Source organism: Melospiza melodia, chromosome 6, assembly GCF_035770615.1.
Source record: "Melospiza melodia melodia isolate bMelMel2 chromosome 6, bMelMel2.pri, whole genome shotgun sequence".
Classification (NCBI taxonomy): Eukaryota; Metazoa; Chordata; class Aves; order Passeriformes; family Passerellidae; genus Melospiza; species Melospiza melodia.
In genome coordinates this window covers 51,290,810-51,310,721 of record NC_086199.1, presented here as the reverse complement: position 1 = coordinate 51,310,721, position 19,912 = coordinate 51,290,810, and the positions used below count along the sequence as shown (strand labels likewise).

At 42.6% G+C, this 19,912-nt stretch overlaps 1 protein-coding gene across 1 annotated transcript in view; it reads right to left on the bottom strand.

Moving 5' to 3' along the window:
• The window catches only part of TEAD1 (TEA domain transcription factor 1), a 150,478-nt gene extending 131,351 nt beyond the window's left edge, over window positions 1-19,127 (bottom strand). The window contains exon 1 of the mRNA XM_063158126.1: window positions 18,945-19,127. The gene's annotated coding sequence lies outside the window, so the exon portion shown is untranslated. The remainder of the gene's footprint in view (window positions 1-18,944) is intronic.
• Between the last annotated feature and the right edge of the window lie 785 nt (window positions 19,128-19,912).

Below are 19,912 nucleotides of genomic sequence, written 5' to 3'. Positions count from 1 at the left end.
AAAACTAAGTTTTCCTGAGCTGGGAATATCTCCTTGCAGCAGGGCAGATTCTGGAACAGTAGATTTTGGATGCTCATTTGAGCCTCTTAATGCTAATGCAGCACAAACCCAAATGACAGCAGTAGTAGTAGTAATAATAATAATTATCTTTCGGTCTTTATTTTCAAGTTAATGTCTGCCAAAAATGTTAGAGAAGTTTCTCATTGTGGCAACTACTGTATTTATGAGCATAATTTACAAGCAGCTCATCTGAATAATTTGAATTTTTTATTAAGATTATTTTCTCATTTTCCATTGAGAAGCCTTCTTAGATACTGACTCACTTTCAGCCTTGCAGGGAAAAGTGCCAAGCATTTGTTTTTCTTCTGTCTGCAGCAGTTATTTGACTCCTGCATTAAACTCAGCAAAGCCAAAACTGAATAGGAACAATCTTAATTTAATTATTAAATATATTTCAAGCTTCGCTGTGATTTTAAAAAGCACTTTCATGTGGGGTAGTGGAAATGTGCCAGGGAAATCTAAAAGAACTATGTAATCCTCTGTCCCTACCCCTCCTTTCTCGCAGCCTCTCTCAGAGGAGGATAGGTGAACCCAAACCAAGCAGAGTCAGGGTGAGACAGTTTCACTTTAGGTTTGCTTGGCAAAAAGTTACCAGGGCATCCTGCCAAGGCTGCCACTTTTGAGATAAATATGACTTTCTTTCAGGGCAGTTTTATGAGGGGCACACCAAGAGGCTCATCTACTCTGGCAATTCACTTGCAGATGGAGCTATGCAGCAGCTGCTGCTGCTCCATTATAAACAACAGCTCGCTCTGGAGTTCTGTTCACAAGTTTACAAAAGGGACAGTGTATTTATCTGAGTCTGTTACAGTGCTGGGCAGATCCACAGATGGCCTTTGACTCTCACCTTCTACATCACACCCAGCCAAAGCCCAGCCCACAGAAAGGGTTAGGCTGTACATTTCCCTGCTCTTTTCCCTTCATCTGCCTCACAATCAGAGCCAGCTTACTTTCCTTGGGAGGGTCAGATTGGCAGATGAACTGCAGGGAAGAGAGGAAACATGTTAAGTATGAAAACATTCTCCTAAGCTCTCACAGGAAAAGGATGTAGCTAACAATAAAGGAGAACCACGCATTTCTCTGCCAAACTTCATCCTACAAGATTATGCATTTCCAAAACTTACATTTATGCTACTCACATTTCAGTCATGCTGCATCCCAAAGGAGGAGGCACATCCCAAAGTGCCCTTCCTATGCTGCCCATGGTCAGTTCTGGAGGTTCCTTTGGAATTCAGCAGCAGGCACATGGATCACCCCAGGACAGACAGTCCCATGGAGGGTAACTGGAGTGTGACTCACAGCAGAGTGCTGCAGAGCTCCTGCACTGAGCAGGGCCATGAGTGATCCCTCAGGGAATCCTCCAGGAGCACAGGGCTCTCAGCGAGAGCTGGAAGCAAGCTCCCTTCCCCAGGTGCTCACCCCTGTGCTGATGGCTCGGCCTCATGCTGGGCACAAACACCCTTTGCTGTGCAGTTGGGAGGATAATTACTCAAAGTTTGTCCTTCCTGCTCAGGAGTGCCCTGCACTTCTTCAGTTTTGCACAGCTGGAGCAGCAAAGCCAAGGAGCTGATAGAAGTATGGCTTGGGCATGGCTTTGGACAGCTTGCCTTTTCCTGGCTCAGCAACCACATCCTCTGCAGTTTTACTGAAAATCCCCAGTTCTGCCTGTCCTGGCCAACTGTCATGGCTTTTTGTACCTTTTCAGGGAGCAGCCAGAATGAGCTTTTTGGTGGCCCATCCCTAGTCCAAGCATTACTCCCAGAAACACAGCATTCAGCACAGACCCCCTGACCTTTGCTTGGTTTCCCCAGCCCCACCTGGGCAGCTGACTTTGCTTGCTCCTCACTTTGTTCACCTGTGGACAAGTCTGCCCAACAGGCAGCACGAGTGGGTTTTGCTGCACACAGGCTGCTGGACAGACTTTTGCAAGCAGCCCTTGGTTCACATTCAGAGTATGACCAGTGGGTGAATTGCCAGGCCAACACCTGCACTCAATTCTACCAACACAAAACAAGAAAGAAAAGTTGCTGGTGTTGGTCATTCTCAGAAGGGATCCAGGGCTCTGTAAGCTGCCTTCTTCTCATGGATCTGGAATCACTGCATATGATGAAAGCAGTCTATTAACAGTTCATCATAAAACAGTCTCTGAGATTTTATGTCCTGAATTATGTGTATGATTGTTTGGCCTGTTTGGTGACTTAGTGCGGTGGGAAATCTAAATCGTTGTTGTTACACCTCTAACCAAGGATTTTTAAACCATTATTTTAATTAAAGAGGGGAAAAAATTAAAAAGACAAGTTCTCAGAAAAAAAAACATACTTCAAAAAAGCTGTGGTCATTCTTTGAGCAGCCTTAAATATGGGCATGATATATTTTCTGGTCCTGGGACACACCAGTATCAGTATGTTACTTCAGAGGAGAATCAGCTTGTCTGCAAGGACTGAGACCTATGCAGTCATTTCTGCACTTAAAAATGGTTCTTCACATGCATTTCCATAATAAAGCAGTTTATAACTGTTACCCAATTATTGCTTGGAGCATTAAGTAACAAGGTATTATTACTCCAATTTCACAGAAGGGAACAAATCATGGAATCCGAAAAACTTATTCTGCTTTTGCGTAGGCTTGCTCATATTAATTAATTATGAGACTTAATTACATTCAATCTCACCACTCCAAGCCAATTATGGAAAATTGGGTAAAGTACAGAAGCAGGGAAATCTGTCTTGGAGACAATCACTTACACTGACAACATTTCCACACAGGTATGTAAGACAACTTAGCAAATATTGACTTGAAGCATCAGGATGGATTTTTCTCTGATTTTTCCCAACTGTCCCTGCACCAGTAATCTGAGCTGGGATCACTTCTCCCAGCTTCCTCTCTCAACTCTGCCCCAGAAACCAAGTGCAAATCTCCGCTCCCTGACTTGGGCCTTAATCACATGATCACCTTCCTTCCCAGAAGCAGTAAAATAAAATCTCCAGGCACGTTAAAATCACCAGATTAGAAGAGCTCTAATCCAATGATTTTAAGGGTTGGTCAAAATTGGTATATTAGATAGATAGATCAAAATTGATATATTAGATAAATAGAGATAAATATATAGATACTACAAACTATTTACAGCTTTCTATTTATTTTGAATCTACAGCAATTTTATTCACTGAAGCTTTTCCCACAAGGGCAATGGTAAATCCTCTAAAGCATCACTTTAAAAGTTTTTCTTACATTGAAGTATCTGTGAACACCCTGTGCTGAAACATTAATTCACTATTTCCCACAGCACTCAGCCACAGGGACTCACAACACATTTCAATGCCTTCAACACGGCAGAATTCCACAGGGAACCATTCTCCAATTTCCAAGTGAAGGCTCTTACAAAGATGGACTAAGCCAAGGCAAACTGGCCTTTTTATATTACTACCAACTGATCCTCCCATAAAATGTGCACATTTGAAACCAGAGCAACTATCTTTTGCAGTTTGTCTGAAGAGGGCTATGAGTTCAAGTGAGTCTACCTAATTAAAATTGGGGAGAGATATTGAACAGACTGGATTTTTCCCTAATTTTTTACCCTGTTTACCAGCAAGTAAAGTCTTCTACAAAAGAATAAATGTGGAAATGCAAGTGGAGGAGACTCCGTGCATTTATGACTTTGACTCCTCTGGAGCCAAGATCTCACCCAGCCTTCACAGTTGTGACATTTTGTGCTCAGTGTGGCCTATTCCAGAAGAACATGCAGTCTGTGCTTGTGGTAATTATGCCTTGTTTGCATCACACCCTGACACGCGTGTTTCACACGCTGTAATGCACCACAGTTTATTTTAAATACTCTCCACTTCCCCAAGTGAGCCTCATGGCATGGCAGCAGAACCCAATACAATGGGATCTGGCAGGCTGCATTCACAGGACTACCTTGTAAAATAAATAAATAAATTAAAGGCAAATAAACATTAGCGTTTTGACTGTTTCTTGTAGTTTTTCTAAACATTTTAAAGTAAAACAGAAAATACTTTGCTGAGCCTGAAAGACCACAGGATTTGCAGATGCAGTCAAATGAGGCAGTTCTCAAACATCCATTCTTCCTTACGCAGCAAAGCATTCCCCCTGCTTTGCCCAGGGATATTTCCACTGGGCTGGCAGAGGGCAGCCACAGGGTAAAACATTCACAGATAGCCTGGCCACTTAGAAGGCTGAGACATTCAAACCCTCACCTGAATGAGTCCTCGCCCCTAATGACAGCTTTACCCTCTCCCAGGTAACCTTCTGCATCAGGATTTGCCTCTGGAAGCCTTCAAAGGCACACAGCTCTCTCCTCTGAATATACTGACAATTAGAGACTCTCCTGGCTAAGACTGGCTTGCCGTGCACCAAAATATTCTGCAATAATTTCAGCACACAGTCCTCTTAATTTGGTTCCATCTTCCAAGCTTAAGAACAGACACGTCCCTCCAGTATGGAAGCTACAAATTGAATTGTTAAAACAAATATCAGCACAAATTCCGTGTTAATGAGAATCATGTCTCTTCCATGCTTTTAATACTAACCCACGAGATTAATTATTATATTTAGTGTCTAGGACAGCAACACTTCCTACTCAGCACCTGTCATGGGTCCAGCAATTAATTGCATACCACTGACCTTCACAGAACACCATGGAAATTTTATTACTGTACAACTCAATTTGAGTCATACAACACTGCCACAGAACTATGTCTTATTACCAAAAAAATCATGTGCTTACAAAAGGGATAGTTGAGCCAACTGAACTATTTATAATTTGCAGAATAAAAAACATTTCACAAGGTTTACAACATACACAAAAAAAATATTTGCAGCCTTAATACAAGACAAATGTTACCAAGATTCACGTTATAGACAAAAGCAGAATGGAAAATATTCCCCGAAGCCATAATGGCAGGGTTATGTAGTATGCTATTTAAAAGCTATTCACCAATGTCTTCTTCCTATTAGCCAGAACTCCATGGTAGAGAATAAATTGAAGAAAACCTATTAATTCAAATTGTGGTTCTACAACAGAGGGATTGGATGTGCAAGACAAAGCAGAGGAAGGACAGGACCACGCTGGCACACCTGACTCAGTGCTAGGCCCAGGTTTGCCACCTTGGAGTTCCCTCTCTGCCAGTTTGCTGCTTTGAGGGGGCTACATCCTGCTTATGGCATGTTGCTGTGGCTCAGCCCCAGCTGACAAACCCAAAACAGACCCCCCCAACATGATCAAGAGAATTAACTCCATCCCAGCCGAGAGCAGCACATCTGCTTTACTCTCTTCTAAGAAAACGCTGCAGCTCAGCACATTTCTTCAAAGCTTAGGAGTCTCCTTGCTCCTTTCCAAACCAAAGGGTTCACTAAATAAATAACTGTTGCATGACTACTCTAATTTCAAACTGGCATGCTAATGTAAGACCTGGTGGAAGTCAGGACTTTCTCCCTGGTTTCAAGGGCTGTGTCCAGGATGAAATAACTCGTCACGCCCAGAATTCCAGCAATGCCTTCCAAGTTCCCAGGCTGGAGTGACCCAGCCAGAAACCTCCACTCTCACACATCTGCACCTGCTGCACGCTCAGGGAGGGAAAGGGATGGTGCAGGCAGGGTTTCAGGCTTTGTCAAAGGTGCACAGTGCACATGTGCAAGAGCTGCTGGTTTCATAGCTGGCACTGTTCCTGTGCACTTCCAAGTGTTATCCAAATTTCCTACCGGAGTGATTGATGGGCAGCAGTGCACAGTGAGGCAAAGCACCCATCCCCTAAAGTCAAACCCCAGAGAGTACCAAGAGATAACCATGGAGCAAACTGGAGGCCACTGCCAAGACCTCATGCAGTATTTTATGGAAGTGTGATATTTACTGAATACCTTGTTTGATTTTCCACAAGCAATGAAAAATGCTTCCTGCCATGACAAATTCCTCACATCTCAGGCAATGCAGTTCATTTCACCAAAATGCAGCTACACCTGGGTTTGCCACATCAATCCAGTTTCACATCTTTTTTGGTTGAAGATTTGTAATCTCTGTGGCCAGGGACAGTAAGATTACCTAGCAAACAAAGCTCACCAACACTGGTTTGCTTTGAAGGATCACCTACACATGGAATGGATGATATCTGCAAGGCAATTCAGGGCTCTGTGAAGGTTGAGATTTTGTTGTGAGGGTTTTGTTTTTTTCCTAAAAAGTTCATTAAAATTTTTCAGTTGATATGATAGATTCTTCCATTTCTTCAATACAGCAGAGGAAATGAAGTGAAACTAGCTTCATTGTAATGAAAAAGTGATCTCAAAATTTAATTCACTTTGCTTCCTAATCACAAATGTTCAGAGAGCACAAGCTAAGGAAGGAAGGTGTAAAGTGATGCTGCAACCTAGCTCCCACAATTAAAAATCTCCTTTCCTGAAGGAGTCTGGGTTGCAAACCAGAATGAGGCACACATGGTACCGAGATTACAGAAAAGTTGTGGGCAAGGCAATGGTTCAGAGGCAACAACCCTGCTCTATTTGAAACCAAATCCAAAATTCCCGTTGGTTTTGCTGATACCTTGGCTTAGATATCCTTGAGGCCTGATCCCAGAGCACATTAATGCACACAGAGGTGCCTGCAATGACTTGTTCTACAGCCCGATGTAAAGAAGAAGTCACAAAATGAGCACAAAGATGACAGACAAGCCCCCCTCTCCCACCAGGAAAGCTTCTGCTGCCACCTCTCCAACACTTTCACTTCTGCCAGAAGTGCCCTCTGCCCGCCTGCCCCTCCAGCTGTCCAAAGTGTCCCCTGCAGACAGCACTGCTGAGCAGGCAGAGCACGGATTAAACAGCATTACATGCTCTTTCTGTCAGTTTGTTCCCACTAATCTAGAAAATCATTTTTCTCCTTGTGGATATTTTTCAATAAGACAAGGGAGATGTTACAGAAAAAAAATAAAAATCTCCAAGATCAGAATATATCAGAAACTTGAGAATACTTAATGTGTCATTGTGACCATGAATATGTACACAAACACACACACAATTAAAGTCAAGTATTTCAGAGGAGGTCTAAAAAAATAAAATATGTTCAACAGGAAGAGTACGTTTAATGTAGGATTTAAGCAAGGCTCTTCCATTTGCATAGATCACTTACAGCAGCAGCAATTCATTACATTCTCCCATAAAATCATGCTATATTTTGTCTAAAGCGACAGATTCCTTGCAGATCACAGTGCCTTTCTCATGCTGCTAATAAGATAATCTGTTACATGAGGCTTACAAATCCATTTAAATTGATTTTAATTAATGAATCAATCACTAGCCACTGATGACTTGGTCTAGAGACAGCAAGCAATTCAAAGCCCCAGGCTTCTAATCCAAAACCAAAATCCACATTAGAGCAACAGGACATCTCTCTGATCGATGGCAGCACAAAGATGTTCAGTTCATACACATTTAAAGTGTATGAACCTGATCAAAATGTATCTCTAGATCTTATGCATTACAATTCCCAAATTCAGGACTGTTCAACTAGAAAAGCAATATTAAATCATTTACATTTCTTTGCAAAGGGAAAAAATTAAATCAAGCACAACTATAACCTGATTCTAAACTTTAGATGCTAATTCCACTTGAAGGTTCCTCCCTTTGTTCTCCTTCCCTGTGTTAAACAATCTGTTGTTTAACATTAATTAATAGAAAATTGCACTTCTTACGATCACAAACACGAACAATTCTTTTTACATTTGCTTTGATGCTGTGCAAAGCCACTGCTGTTCTCCACTGCTCAAGCGCTTACAGTTTCCCTCAAACAGAAAACAGGGAAGAAGTGAGATTTCTGTCCCAAAATCAGCAAGCAGGAGCAGCGGGAAGAACATCCTTGTTATTGTAGTAAGTTAATTATTATAATTATTGTTATTACAAGGAGTTAATTACAATGCAGCAAGCTAAACCCACAATGGGCTGTGTGATGCCCAGCACTGCAATCCCTGGAGCACCAGCATCTGCCTCCATGGCACAGGGGACACACCTGAGGGAGCTTCTCCTCCCGTGAGCAGCAACAGCTGGGGCTCCAGCACCCCCTGAACCAGCCCAGAGCAGGGAAGGAATGCTGCCTTTGTCAAAAATCCCAGTTCTGCCTTCTTTTAAAAGAGTTCTGCATTTGTTTTTGACCAATTCTGCATATACAGTTTAACTAACCCTGTCAAAAGTAGACTTTCTTTTTTTAATGTAGTACCTACTAATCTGTTGCTCTCAATACTTTTATTCTTCCTGGTTTTTTAAAAACAAATGGTATTTTGGAGGGAAGAATAAAAAGAATAATTAAAGAAGGTGGGTTTGGCCTTTATGTGCTGCTAATTAATTTGAGTTTAATTAACCAAATAATAAGTACAAGATACCAAACTATCTTTCATAATATTTAAGAAAAGCATAAAGGGTTGAACACTTTCCAGGTGTAAACACATTAGGACCAACGTTGTACCAAGCCTGAATCTGGCCCCATTAGCTCCAAAAGGTAAATAGTTCATCCCCTTGCACAGATGTCAGAGCATACAGGCACTCCAAGTTTAAAGGACAGACTCTGCAGCCAACAATGCTCCACTGACACAGAGACAATCAATGTGTCCTTGATTATGAGGAGGCAAACAGTTTTCACCAAAAAAAAAAAAAAAGAAAAAAGAAAAAAAAAGAGACTGAGAACAAATCATGTGTTTTTATTTTATAGGTTCCAAGTTGGGGTTGGGTTTTTTTCAAGCCCTTTTGGAGCGCTGAAACAGAATAAAAATAGCTTGTTGCACAAGCATAAAACAAAGTAACTGCTAAATAAACATTTTGAATTTACTCCTATGTGCTCAGTTCTCACTCCCATTAGTCTTCAGGAGTTGGATGATTTCACAAAAACATCTTCCCGTTTTCTGGAAAACTGATTAGATGGGTTTTGTCCAGGAATTGTCCCATAATGTGTTCCCTTTATTTCACACGCTGAATATGACTGCTGGAAAATGTACTGCAGCACAGAAGGCAGTATATGCCAGTGCATCCTGACATTCAAATCAAGACCACAAATTATAAACAGTTTCAGCAAATTGACTCGAGAGCCTTTGTTCCTCAGACATACATCTTCCTATTGCTTACAAAAGCAGCATATACTAACCACGAAGGCTGCTATAGCCAGTACTGGGAAAGGAAGTTATTGAAGCCTGGATTTCCTGCTTTCAGCCCAAGCCAAGAACTGCAAGGCTTGTAGTGGTTTCAGGAACTGACTCATCTAATGATTCATGGATAAGATACTGGTTTTAATATATTTCTGATCATAAGACTCAAACTTCAAAAACAGGGATGCTTAGTTTTTATTTTAAAGTAAAAAAAAAAAAAAAAAGGTACATCAATCAAGGAAACAAATGTTGTCATGGGACAAATAAGCTAATAATTATTAATGTGTTTTACAGCTTTTTTAAAACGGTGTGTTAAACATCCTGGAAATTCATTTAAAGAGAATGTTGACAATTGAATTAAAAATCCACTGTCAAAAACTTGAGTATTTTCATTGCAGTCCTGACAGAGCTGAAATCCAAGTGGAGGGCAGCTGGGATATCAGTGCATTTTTAGAGATACCCTTAGGTACAGGTATGGCTGCTACACCCTAATCAATGACTAGAGCTAGTCTAATCAATGATTAGAGCTAGAGCTGCCATTGTTAATGCACCTGGTGTCTTCAGCTGTGGACACAGAGTACCGTCAGAGACTGGCTGGTAACAAACAGCCAGGGAAGTTTTGTTCCAGGAGTGACTGAAACTGCTGAGGTCAATGCTACAGCAATGACTAACACTGGATTTTAAGTGCTCTCACACACACCCCCCTGCATTTTGTGCTAATTCAGAATTCAAGCCCAGTTTTTATGCACTGAGCTCTTCCAGAGGAAAGCACGCCTTCCAGAGCATCAAAACCCTTTTTGCCCACAACACAAATCTCATCAGTATGCTGTAACTTGAACTGCCAGGCTCTTGCACCTAAAAAATAGCTGGTGATGGAAGCTGAATTCTGCCAGGCTCATGTATGGAAAAGTACTGGTTTACTTTTTAATTTTTGAGCTGCAAGCTGCAGCCACTCGCAGCATGCTGGGGACGGAGGGGGATGTTGGCATTTCTGCATTTCACCTCTGTGCACAACCAGCAAAGGGGAAAAAAAAAAAAACCCCAAACCAAAATGCGTCTTGCTCAGAGGAAAATAAAAAAGCAAAGCAAAGAAAAAAGCAGCAGTTAAAACACTTGACAAGAAAAGGCCAAAGTGCGCTCGGTGGCTGGCAGTCATTTTATGGCTATAGTCCTACAGCAGATTTACTCAGATGACGTCAGTGGCTCCAATCCAGCTTTTCTTTGGTAGCATTTACCACTTGCCTCTTGAAGCCTCCACTATGCTACAGAGCAGTAGACCATAATCAAAATTCCCTTTGTGAAATAGAGTTTACCTCAGGGCACAGAGGCATTGCAAGCTGAATTGCAGGCTCTTCACCCTGTACTGCATGCCCAGAAATAAATAACCTACAATACTGTACTCTCCTTAATACAGAAGAACCATTAAAAGCAGCCTGCTACCTAAAAAAAAAAGGGTTCTTTAATTTGTTTCCAAAATCTCAGAAGCCAGAATATTAGTTAATTTTCCAAGCAACCAAGAACTATAATAATTCTGCTACCCTTTGGACTTCTTCATATTGTTTTTAGAGATTTTGGATGATGAAGTTATTTATGGGTCACTGTTTCACCAGCAAAACATTACTAATGCTAGAGGCTAAAGTGAATCTGTATAGGAAGCTGCATATTTTATACTGTCTTCCAAATGTGCCCCTTCAACTGCTTATCTAAAGCTGCTCAGTAAGCATACAGAAAATATGCCAAGAAACAGAGCAAGAAATTACTGTGCATAAGTAATAGTCAATTTAATGAGCAAAATACACATTATTTGGAGCTCTGTTTCCTATCACAAAGCAGTGGCTGAAACCAAGGGAACACCAGTAAAGCCACGTTGAGGAGATACCAAATAAACTAAAACTTCACAGGCTCCGGAGTTTAATCAAAATAACCCCCACAAAGATGAGTCCTATGGTACTAAATAAACATAGATTTGTTATGTTTTCACGGAGCCAGCACTCCAAAGACAGCCATACCCATTATGGGTGGTAACTGGATATATCAGCGAACTGAAAATTGCCTCTCACAGTTAGGCACTCAGAAATAACTCCCAGGGAAGATGCACACATGCCTCAGGGAGCTGAAAGGCTCAGCAGCCCTCCTTGCCCAGGCCCTTTGCTTACCTGGCCCTCAGTCACAACAGGATGAGAGATCACAGCTCTAACCTGCAATGCCCAGAAGCCAAAAAACACTGCTGCCACCAGACTACACGAGCTACACCATGGACCTCAGCTCCAAATCTGAATTCAAAATAGATTTAAAGTTTGGGGGCAAGCCCAAACCAGCCCAAAGTGGACAGACACATTTCATGTCCCTGCAGAGAAAACAGAAGCCCTGCAGCAGCCCCAGATGCCAAGCCAAGCGCAGGGAGGCAGAGCAGCAAGGTGGGAGCATCACCTCTCATTTCCCTGCCCACCCAGCTGGCCCCGGGGTCAGCTCCTGCCTTTTTCCAGGCAGTTCAGCTGGGTGGACTTCAGTGAAATGGTAAAGAGTGGCCCACTGCTCAAATTGCTCACATTTCACACAAATGGAGACTAATGGGGCCAGATTCAGGTTTGGTACAATGTTGGTCCCAATGTGTTTACACCTGGAAAGTGTTCAACCCTTTATGCTTTTCTTAAATATTCACACTCCATTGCACACAAATGGAGAAAAATTTACTTTTCTTTGCCACAAAAAATGTGGTGTCAGCAAACAGGTTCAGAAGATGATTGTGAATTTCTTTGAGAGAGAATATAAGTCCTTTTCTTGGTCATTAAGGACCTGGACATGAACGGCATGGCAAGCACAAGTGGCCCTTTCTTTCCAATCTCCAGGGCAAGGATGGGCTGGGAGCAACAGCAGAGGGCAGAGGCAAGGAGCACCTGGCAAACCTGACTGCAACAGGAGAGACACAAAAAATCACAGGGATCCAAGGGCAGGAGAGCTGAACCAGGAGCAAGAATGTGTTCCCAAGGGAAGAGGAGGGTCCAGGGACAGCTGGGGTGCCCTGCAAGGAACAGGCAGGAGACAGGAATGTGCTGCAAGGTCAGAGAGCAGCACAGGCACATCCAGCCCTAAGGACAGCACAGAGAACTGAATGGAAGACTCTATTTATGGCTGGAAACTCCTCCTGCTACAAAATAATTACTCCCAAAGAAAGGCAGGGCTAGGGGCAAGATGAAGGAGCTTCCAGTGGCTCTTCCAGTCTTCTTGTCTTTCAGTTGATTGTGGAAAAAGCAGGGGGAAAAAAAAATCTTCAAAGATCAGCTGGCAGCAGATATAGGGACATGACTGGTTTTAAAGGTTAATTTTTTTTGAAAGAATGAAGGTAAAACCAGGGATGTGGAAACTGTTTACAGAGTTTTGTTTTTCTATTTTAAGCTGTAAACCACCTTTAGGACAAGAAAAAAAAGTATGCACTGATATTGGTGATAGATTAGGTGTGAATAAAATTTCCTTTTTCCCATTAACTATTGTCCCAGATCATCATATTTTTTTTCTATTGATATACACATAACAGAAGCTTTAATCCCATAAACCTCTATGAATTTACCTTTTCTTCCAAAAGCTATTCTGACATTTTCTCCCCTCAAAGCCAAAATGTCATTCCTGAATTATAATCTCCCAATAAGAAAGACAACCATGTAAAAAAAAAAAAAACAAAAAAAAACAAAAAAAAAAACAAAAGCAAAAACCCCCAAACAAACCATGCCAACTAATTCCAAAAATAAGCATTGCTGTTCACAGCACCGTGAGGTGAATGAATGGTGAGAGATTCCACCAAGGGAATAATTGTGATGTCTATAATGTTAAGGAATAATTTGGCACCAAAAGTACCCAAGGCCATACTGGTTGGCGATTCAAACACGAAGCATATCAAACCACCACTGATAAGCTAAATTAACAGATAGCTTATCTGAAGCATATACTGGCCATATGGTGCCACAACTTCTGTTGCCTGTTGCTGGCATAACAATAGGCTACTGCAGTCTTAGACTGGAAGCACTATTTGACAAACTGTCAACAGCATTTTTATTTTTTTTGCAGAGCTCTAGGGCAATGGCACACTCGCCTATTTGCATTTTTTTTTTTTTAAACAGGTGAACAAAGAGTAAACCAGATGTCGACTTTAGAAATCGAGCTGTCTGGATCGGGAGATTTAACAGAGGCAGGCATACTGCTACAGCTCAAATCTAGACAATGAGCTTTTCTAAAAACACTCTGGCCTAGGGGAGTGGCTATTTAAAACACTTGGCTTCTTTTATTTCAGCACTATGGAAGTGAATTCTACTCTTAAGTGCCAGCTCAAATGAAGTCATTTTGTTTCACTGGGGCTTTCTTTGCATTTCAGAAATGTAGCATGTACTGTAGTAACGGAAAAGACCAAAAAATGGTGGGGAGCGTGTGATGTGGAAAACAGCAATTTGATCACATTCAAAAAAAAAATTGAAAGGACAATCAAGGCGCAAGTTACATGAAATTTACTTTTCCTTCTCAAAAAAAAAAAAAAAAAACAAACAAGCCAACACAACCAAAACAAAACTAACAACAAAAAATAAAACCCAAACCACTTCTGAGTGCTTTAGGAAAACCTGATATTTACAACCCCCTCAAGTTCCACAAAGACAAGCAAAACTGACCAGTAACAACCATTTGCAAGGGGACTTGAATATGTTACAGAAACACATTATTACCAAATGTATCATGAAAGTTGTCTTCCTGATTCATCTAAAAAAATAAATCTTGGTATTTGAGGAGAAATAATCTTTTCATAGGAACACAGCAATCTACTCAATCATTATAAAAATTGACAAAATAAAAACGACTGTCAATCAATATATAGTAGGTCTGTCTATGATATTCAATTATGAAAATGTGCTTTTAGCTGTGTTCTGTAGGAGTGTGAAAGACATAATGAGAAAAATAGATAACTTTCTGTTCTAATAATCTGTTCTGCTTTGATAGGCAGTTATGGGAACATATTTATTTTCTGACTTATACCCAGCTAAGTATGTAGCATTTTTAGATTATCTTTTCAAATTGTTCTTGAACATTCTGCGTTAAAAAAAAAAAACTCCTTTCATGTTAAGTTGAGATTGCACTTGAACTCTTTCCAAAAGCCAGAGCTGTACTGAATTATGATAATTAGAAAGCTGTGCGCATAAAAGGCAGCACAGTTGATGCATTTAAAAAAGTTCATGCCAGAGAATATAAGTTCAATATGTTCTCACATAATTAACATTTCCCATCATTAGCAGCAGTTTTCAGTTCATGTATCTGTAAAAACAACAGCACTCGTCATTGTTTTAGATTCCCAGTCAATAGCATTTTAATAGTTTTACACATAATCCCAAACTTTGGTCCCTTCCCCCTCCCCACACATGGAGATTTCACATTCTACCTCCCGACCTGCTAGCAAACACACTTGGATTCTGTGCTCGTGTGCTCCTGCAGCCACCCAGAGGGGCTCTGAGCCCCGGGTTCAGGGAAAGCCCAAGAAGAGCTGGAAACGCCAGCCAAGGTCCGGCAGGATGCAGGGCAATAATCACGCCGCTCCAGTAAACAACGAGCAGGAGACAAAGAACAAAAAGTTGTAGGTGATACCTCGCACTGGACAGGAGCCAGACTAACACAGGCTGCCTCTGACAAGGCAGGCACAGGCTGGAGGGACCAGGAAATGGGGTCAGAGCCCTGCGCCAGCCGGGCAAGCAACGCACACCCTTCCCACACTCGCGGATTTCCACCGCGTCCCGGCCCCGCGCACCAAAATCCACCCCAGCAACCAGGGCACGGAGCTGTGGTGGGTTACTCTTTGAGAACTTCCTGGGTGGAATAACTCCAGTTAGTTGTTAGGAGCCAGGTTTTGACTTTCAATCCCTGTGTTTCGAAATTAATGTAATTCTGGTTGAATATTAATAACCTGATCCAGTATAAAAGTTGCTGAATCTGCATCAGCACAGACAGAAATTTTGGCTTTTCAAATGACAAGATGAAACTCACAGTGACTGCAGTGGGATCACAAAAACGAGAGGTTTGTTGTATTAAATCAGAAAACACTTAGCTGAATTTTATGTGACAGATCTGAGGAGCAAATTTGAAGTTGCTGCCTCAAAGGACTTAAGTCTGCAACTTTTCACTCTCTTCTGTTTTGGAAATGAGCAACCATTTAAACCAAACACAAAATTATTCCAGGAAATATTATTCCATCCTTGTTCCACTTGCAAAAGTCAAAAGGAGTTTTGTCCAAGAACAGAGAGCAAGATATGATCATAAAGTGGGAACTTATTGCAGAGATTTTTTTTCCTAAAACTGTGTCTTCAGCACAGCTTAGAGTCAGTTGGCTTTACAATTAATTATGCCATTCATCTGTTCATACATCACAGGATGCAATCTAAATTACAGAGCACTTGCACAAACTGCCACAAAACCTGTAACAGCCCTTGCTTGCAGGGAGATGATTTACCTCCTGAAAGTTCTAAAATTTTGTTGAGATTCAAACAATTCTTTAACAGAAAAGGGCTGCAGTTTAGGAATATAAACCATCCCCACTCGCGGCAAGCGCTAATGGCAGAGCGCAACACAGCACCACAGCAGAAATCAAACCTCAGGTCCCAGAAAAAGGGATTATTTCTCTCATGAAAAGGTAGGGCCCTCTGATGAGCTGGAGACTTCAAAATCATTTTTAAAGGGCCAATTTGCACCCTCATTACAGCCAATGTAATCCAGCAACAGGCCGTATGAAGTTGATGGAATTAGCCTGAATTTAGACCAGATTTCTCAGAAGTCAGCCCTCGCCTCATATTTGCACATGCTATGAGTAAGAGCCCAAATGGAATGAATGATCAGCTGTTAATAGAAATTTGCCTTCCAGTCTTAGGCAGATTACAAGTTAAGCAGAACATAAGCCCCGAGCAGAAATTTGAAAAAGTATGTGTGTCAAATCAATATTCTTTTAAATCAAAGATGTCCTTCTTTAGACATCAAACATCACACCAACCATGGACATAAAGCACATGCTGTAAATATCTCAGTATTTGATCCAGCAAATGTTTATTCCTATGAGTCATCCTGGTCACTTTAACCTGAGCAAGGACTGGATCCAGCCAATACTTTATTTTTAAATAAATGGAATCACTACAGAAAGACAGTTTTAAAACCATCTCCAGAGGGGTACAGGGTTAATATTAATGACATGAAGAAATACCAGCTAGAATGAGTGATGTGCATATTTTAATATTTATATATATATGGTGTGTACCCAGTAAGAAAGCAAGTGCTCATAACAAGTTTGAAGGTAACCTTCTCCCAAACACACACATCCAGAACTGCACAGTAAATCTCCATGTTTTGGGAACAATCTTAGGCACCTCCTAATAAAATGAGATTACTCCTGGTGACATTCTTCCAGCAGTGTAACCATCCTACTTTACAGACTGAAAACTGACAGCTGTATCATAATACACAACTGCATGTTTTTACCTTTCACTTTTTTTTAAAGAAAGTTGCCAGTATTTCTCTATAACTCTGAAGCTGTTATTCCTGTATTGCCTGTACTGTACCTTGAAAGTTTGCTTACAACATTATCACAAAGGCAGCTTAAACAGAAAGAAGGAAGAAATGGATTTTTTTTTCCCTCAGCATGTGACTCAACTGAACTTAACTTTTTCAGGCATGGACAAATAAAGCCCAGAAACCGCTTTAACAATATCCAAAACCACTACAGCATCCAGCAGCAGCAACAACAACAAAAACCCAGTGGTTCCAAGGGACACCAAACACAGCACACACATGCTCACACATCCCCACGCGCTATCACTGCCCAGCTGGACACTCACGGCCGGGGCTGCTTCGTAATTAAGTTTCTGCTGTTCTTTTCTCCTGTTTAATTAAAACTCCTTTAAGCACACTCTGTCTTTACTAAGACTCCTGTCAAATCAACATTTCTCCTTGGCTTCAGTGCTCCTGTACACCCCACTCAGCACAGAGTAAGAAACTGTGGAGAATATAAAACCACAATTTGAACCTCAAGAGCTGCTGCTCCACTCTCCTGGCTGAAAGGGCCAATAATATTTACTTCACCAAAGCTTTGTAAGCAGGATGGATGCTCAAAATACATTGAATGTGTTTAGCAATAAAGAATTTCCCAAAGGTATTTCTAGATTGCTAAGAAGAAAAATGGAAAGAATTTTGCATCTAAAATTTCTGCTTGGTCAGCTGATAAAAACCTGGAGCAAACAAAATGCAGAAATATCCCTACTGGTATAGAAAACACTTTATGATATAATTAAACACCAGGGCAGCGTGAAAAGATGTGTTTTCCCACAAAGGTGAAAAAATAAATGCACCTCTAAAATGTTTACCCTTTGTGAAAATAATTTCAAAAAGTGGATTTTAAAAACTTGCGACTTCAGAACGAGACTCAAATATAAAATCTTCAGTTTTGTGTTTCAAGAACATCTGCTGTATTAATTCCTGTATTTCTATTCCCAAATAAAGCATGTGTGTGTATACGTGTGTATATAAAAATACATATGTTCCCATACAAACAAATGCAAGCTTCCCTCCCACCCCCAGAAGTAATTCAATATCCAGGTCTGTGTCATTTTTAACAGCACCATCTTACCATCAGTACAATCTAATATTCTGTAATGGTATTCCCCAACTATTTATAGAGGTAGAATACATCATACGTTACAGACACACATTCCCAATCTAGGGTTGTAAGAAGAACCCTACATAATTTTAAATTAAGTCCTAATGTAATTATAATCATTTTTGTTTTCATATTCAATTGCAGGTAGCACGTAGTTATTTACATGAATTTTCCTGTTAGAGGCATTCCCACAGAGATTTCCATATTAGATGTGCTGCAGAATAACTGAGCATGCAGCCAGGCATGTTATCCACACACAGCTCCCAAGTCAGCCCTTACCCAGCCCTGCAGAACCGCTAACCTGCACGATTGCATTTCCAAACTTTATCAGCACGAAGAGAAAGCAAATATGCTCCTGCTAATACAGGAATACAGCTGCACATGGACTTTTTCTCCCTGAGGCTCTGCCATTTCAGCTTACACTTCTTATACACGCTATTTTAAGTCAGAAAACACCGGTACAATCGGATGTTTCTTGCACTTTCTTGCTTAGAAAGGAGCAGTTTAAAAAAATCCTGGGAGCCATTTCCATTGAGGGAGCGCAGGGCAGAGCTGCTCCCTAACTTTCCAGCACTTCTGGAGGTCACTTTTCGTTTCTCCATATCAAAGGCAGGCACTTGTTTCTAATAAGTTAACAACTCTCCTGAGAAACGTGGGTGGCTGGTATTTCATTGTTTCATAAATATTTTTATACTGGTAACACCGTTCAACTTAAAACAGATTTCAAGAGGAGAAAAATCTCGACTAGGACCGTGCTCGACACAGAGGCAGGAGCGCAAACTTTTTTCCTTGGTGAAAACAGAGATATTTCCCCCCTCGTCTCGCTTTATTTCGCCTCGCTGTTTTTGTTTGGTTGTGTGGAGGGGGCCGCTTTGTTTTAATTTGGGTACAAAAGGCGCACTGTATAAGTTTTCCCTCCCCCTTGGAAGTGTACTTCCTTTGAAAGCGCTCCTCCGCGAACAAAGGCTGCCACCGGCCCTCCGCACCAGCTGGGCGATGGAGCTCTTCAAAACCTCGCCGAGAAATTAACAAAAAAAAAACACCAAAAAAAACACCAAAAAAAACCTCGCGGTTCCTACCGAAAGGAAGTTTTCCAGGGACAATCTCCTCGGCGTTGCTGTAACTGCGACTTTGTCTTTTTTGGATACAACGTTTCTGCTGACTCCCGAAAATTTTCCACTTGAATGTGCAATTAACCAGCAGCGGCGGCGGCAGCGGCAGCAGCTCTGGAGAAGGAGAAGCAGCAGCGAAAAAGGACATTCCTTCTTTCATCTTTTGGAGGAAAACAAGCGCGGGGAGGGAGGGAGGCAGCGCCGGGAGCTCCGCGCCAGGCCGGGGATGGCTGCTGAGCGCTGCGAGCCTCCGCGCCCGGCCCGGGGCTGCTCCCGGCGTGCGTGCTTCCCCGCGGGAAAAAAAACCAACAAAATATGTGAAAAATGCCAAGGATCGGTGCGCGCGTGTGCGAGGGGGAGAGCCTGTGTGTGTGTGAGAGAGAGTGAGAGAGTGCGAGCGGCGTGCGAGCGCGCCCGGTGCCGGGCGGTGACTCAGGCCACGGAGTGCGAGCGGGGGAGCGCAGCGGAGCGGGGCGGGCGGCAGCGCCTGTTGCAGCTCCGGCCGCGGCCCCGCAGCGCCGCAACTCCGCGCCGAGCAACTTCTGCCCCCGCCGCGGCCCCCGGCCCGGCCCGCCCCGGCACCTGCGGGGGCTCCGGGCCCCGCTCGGGCCGCCCCCGGCCGGGACGGGCCCCCCGCCCCGCCGCACAAAGCGCCCGCGGCCCCGCTTACCTCCGCGCCGCGGCCCCTGCGCGCACCGCCAGCGCGCCGCGCTCCGACGGCAAAACTTCGCCCGCCGCCCCCGGGCCGCCCCGGCTATTTGTGGCCCCGCGCCTATTTTTAATCCGCCGCCCGGCTATTTATACCGCGGCCGTAGGTTGCCGCGGGCCGGCGGACGGAGCCCTCGGAGGATGAGTTGCTGCCCGGCCGGCGGCGGGGCGGGCCGGGCTCCCGGCCGGGCTGCGCGGCGCCAGCGATGCGAGGAATGCGCGGAATG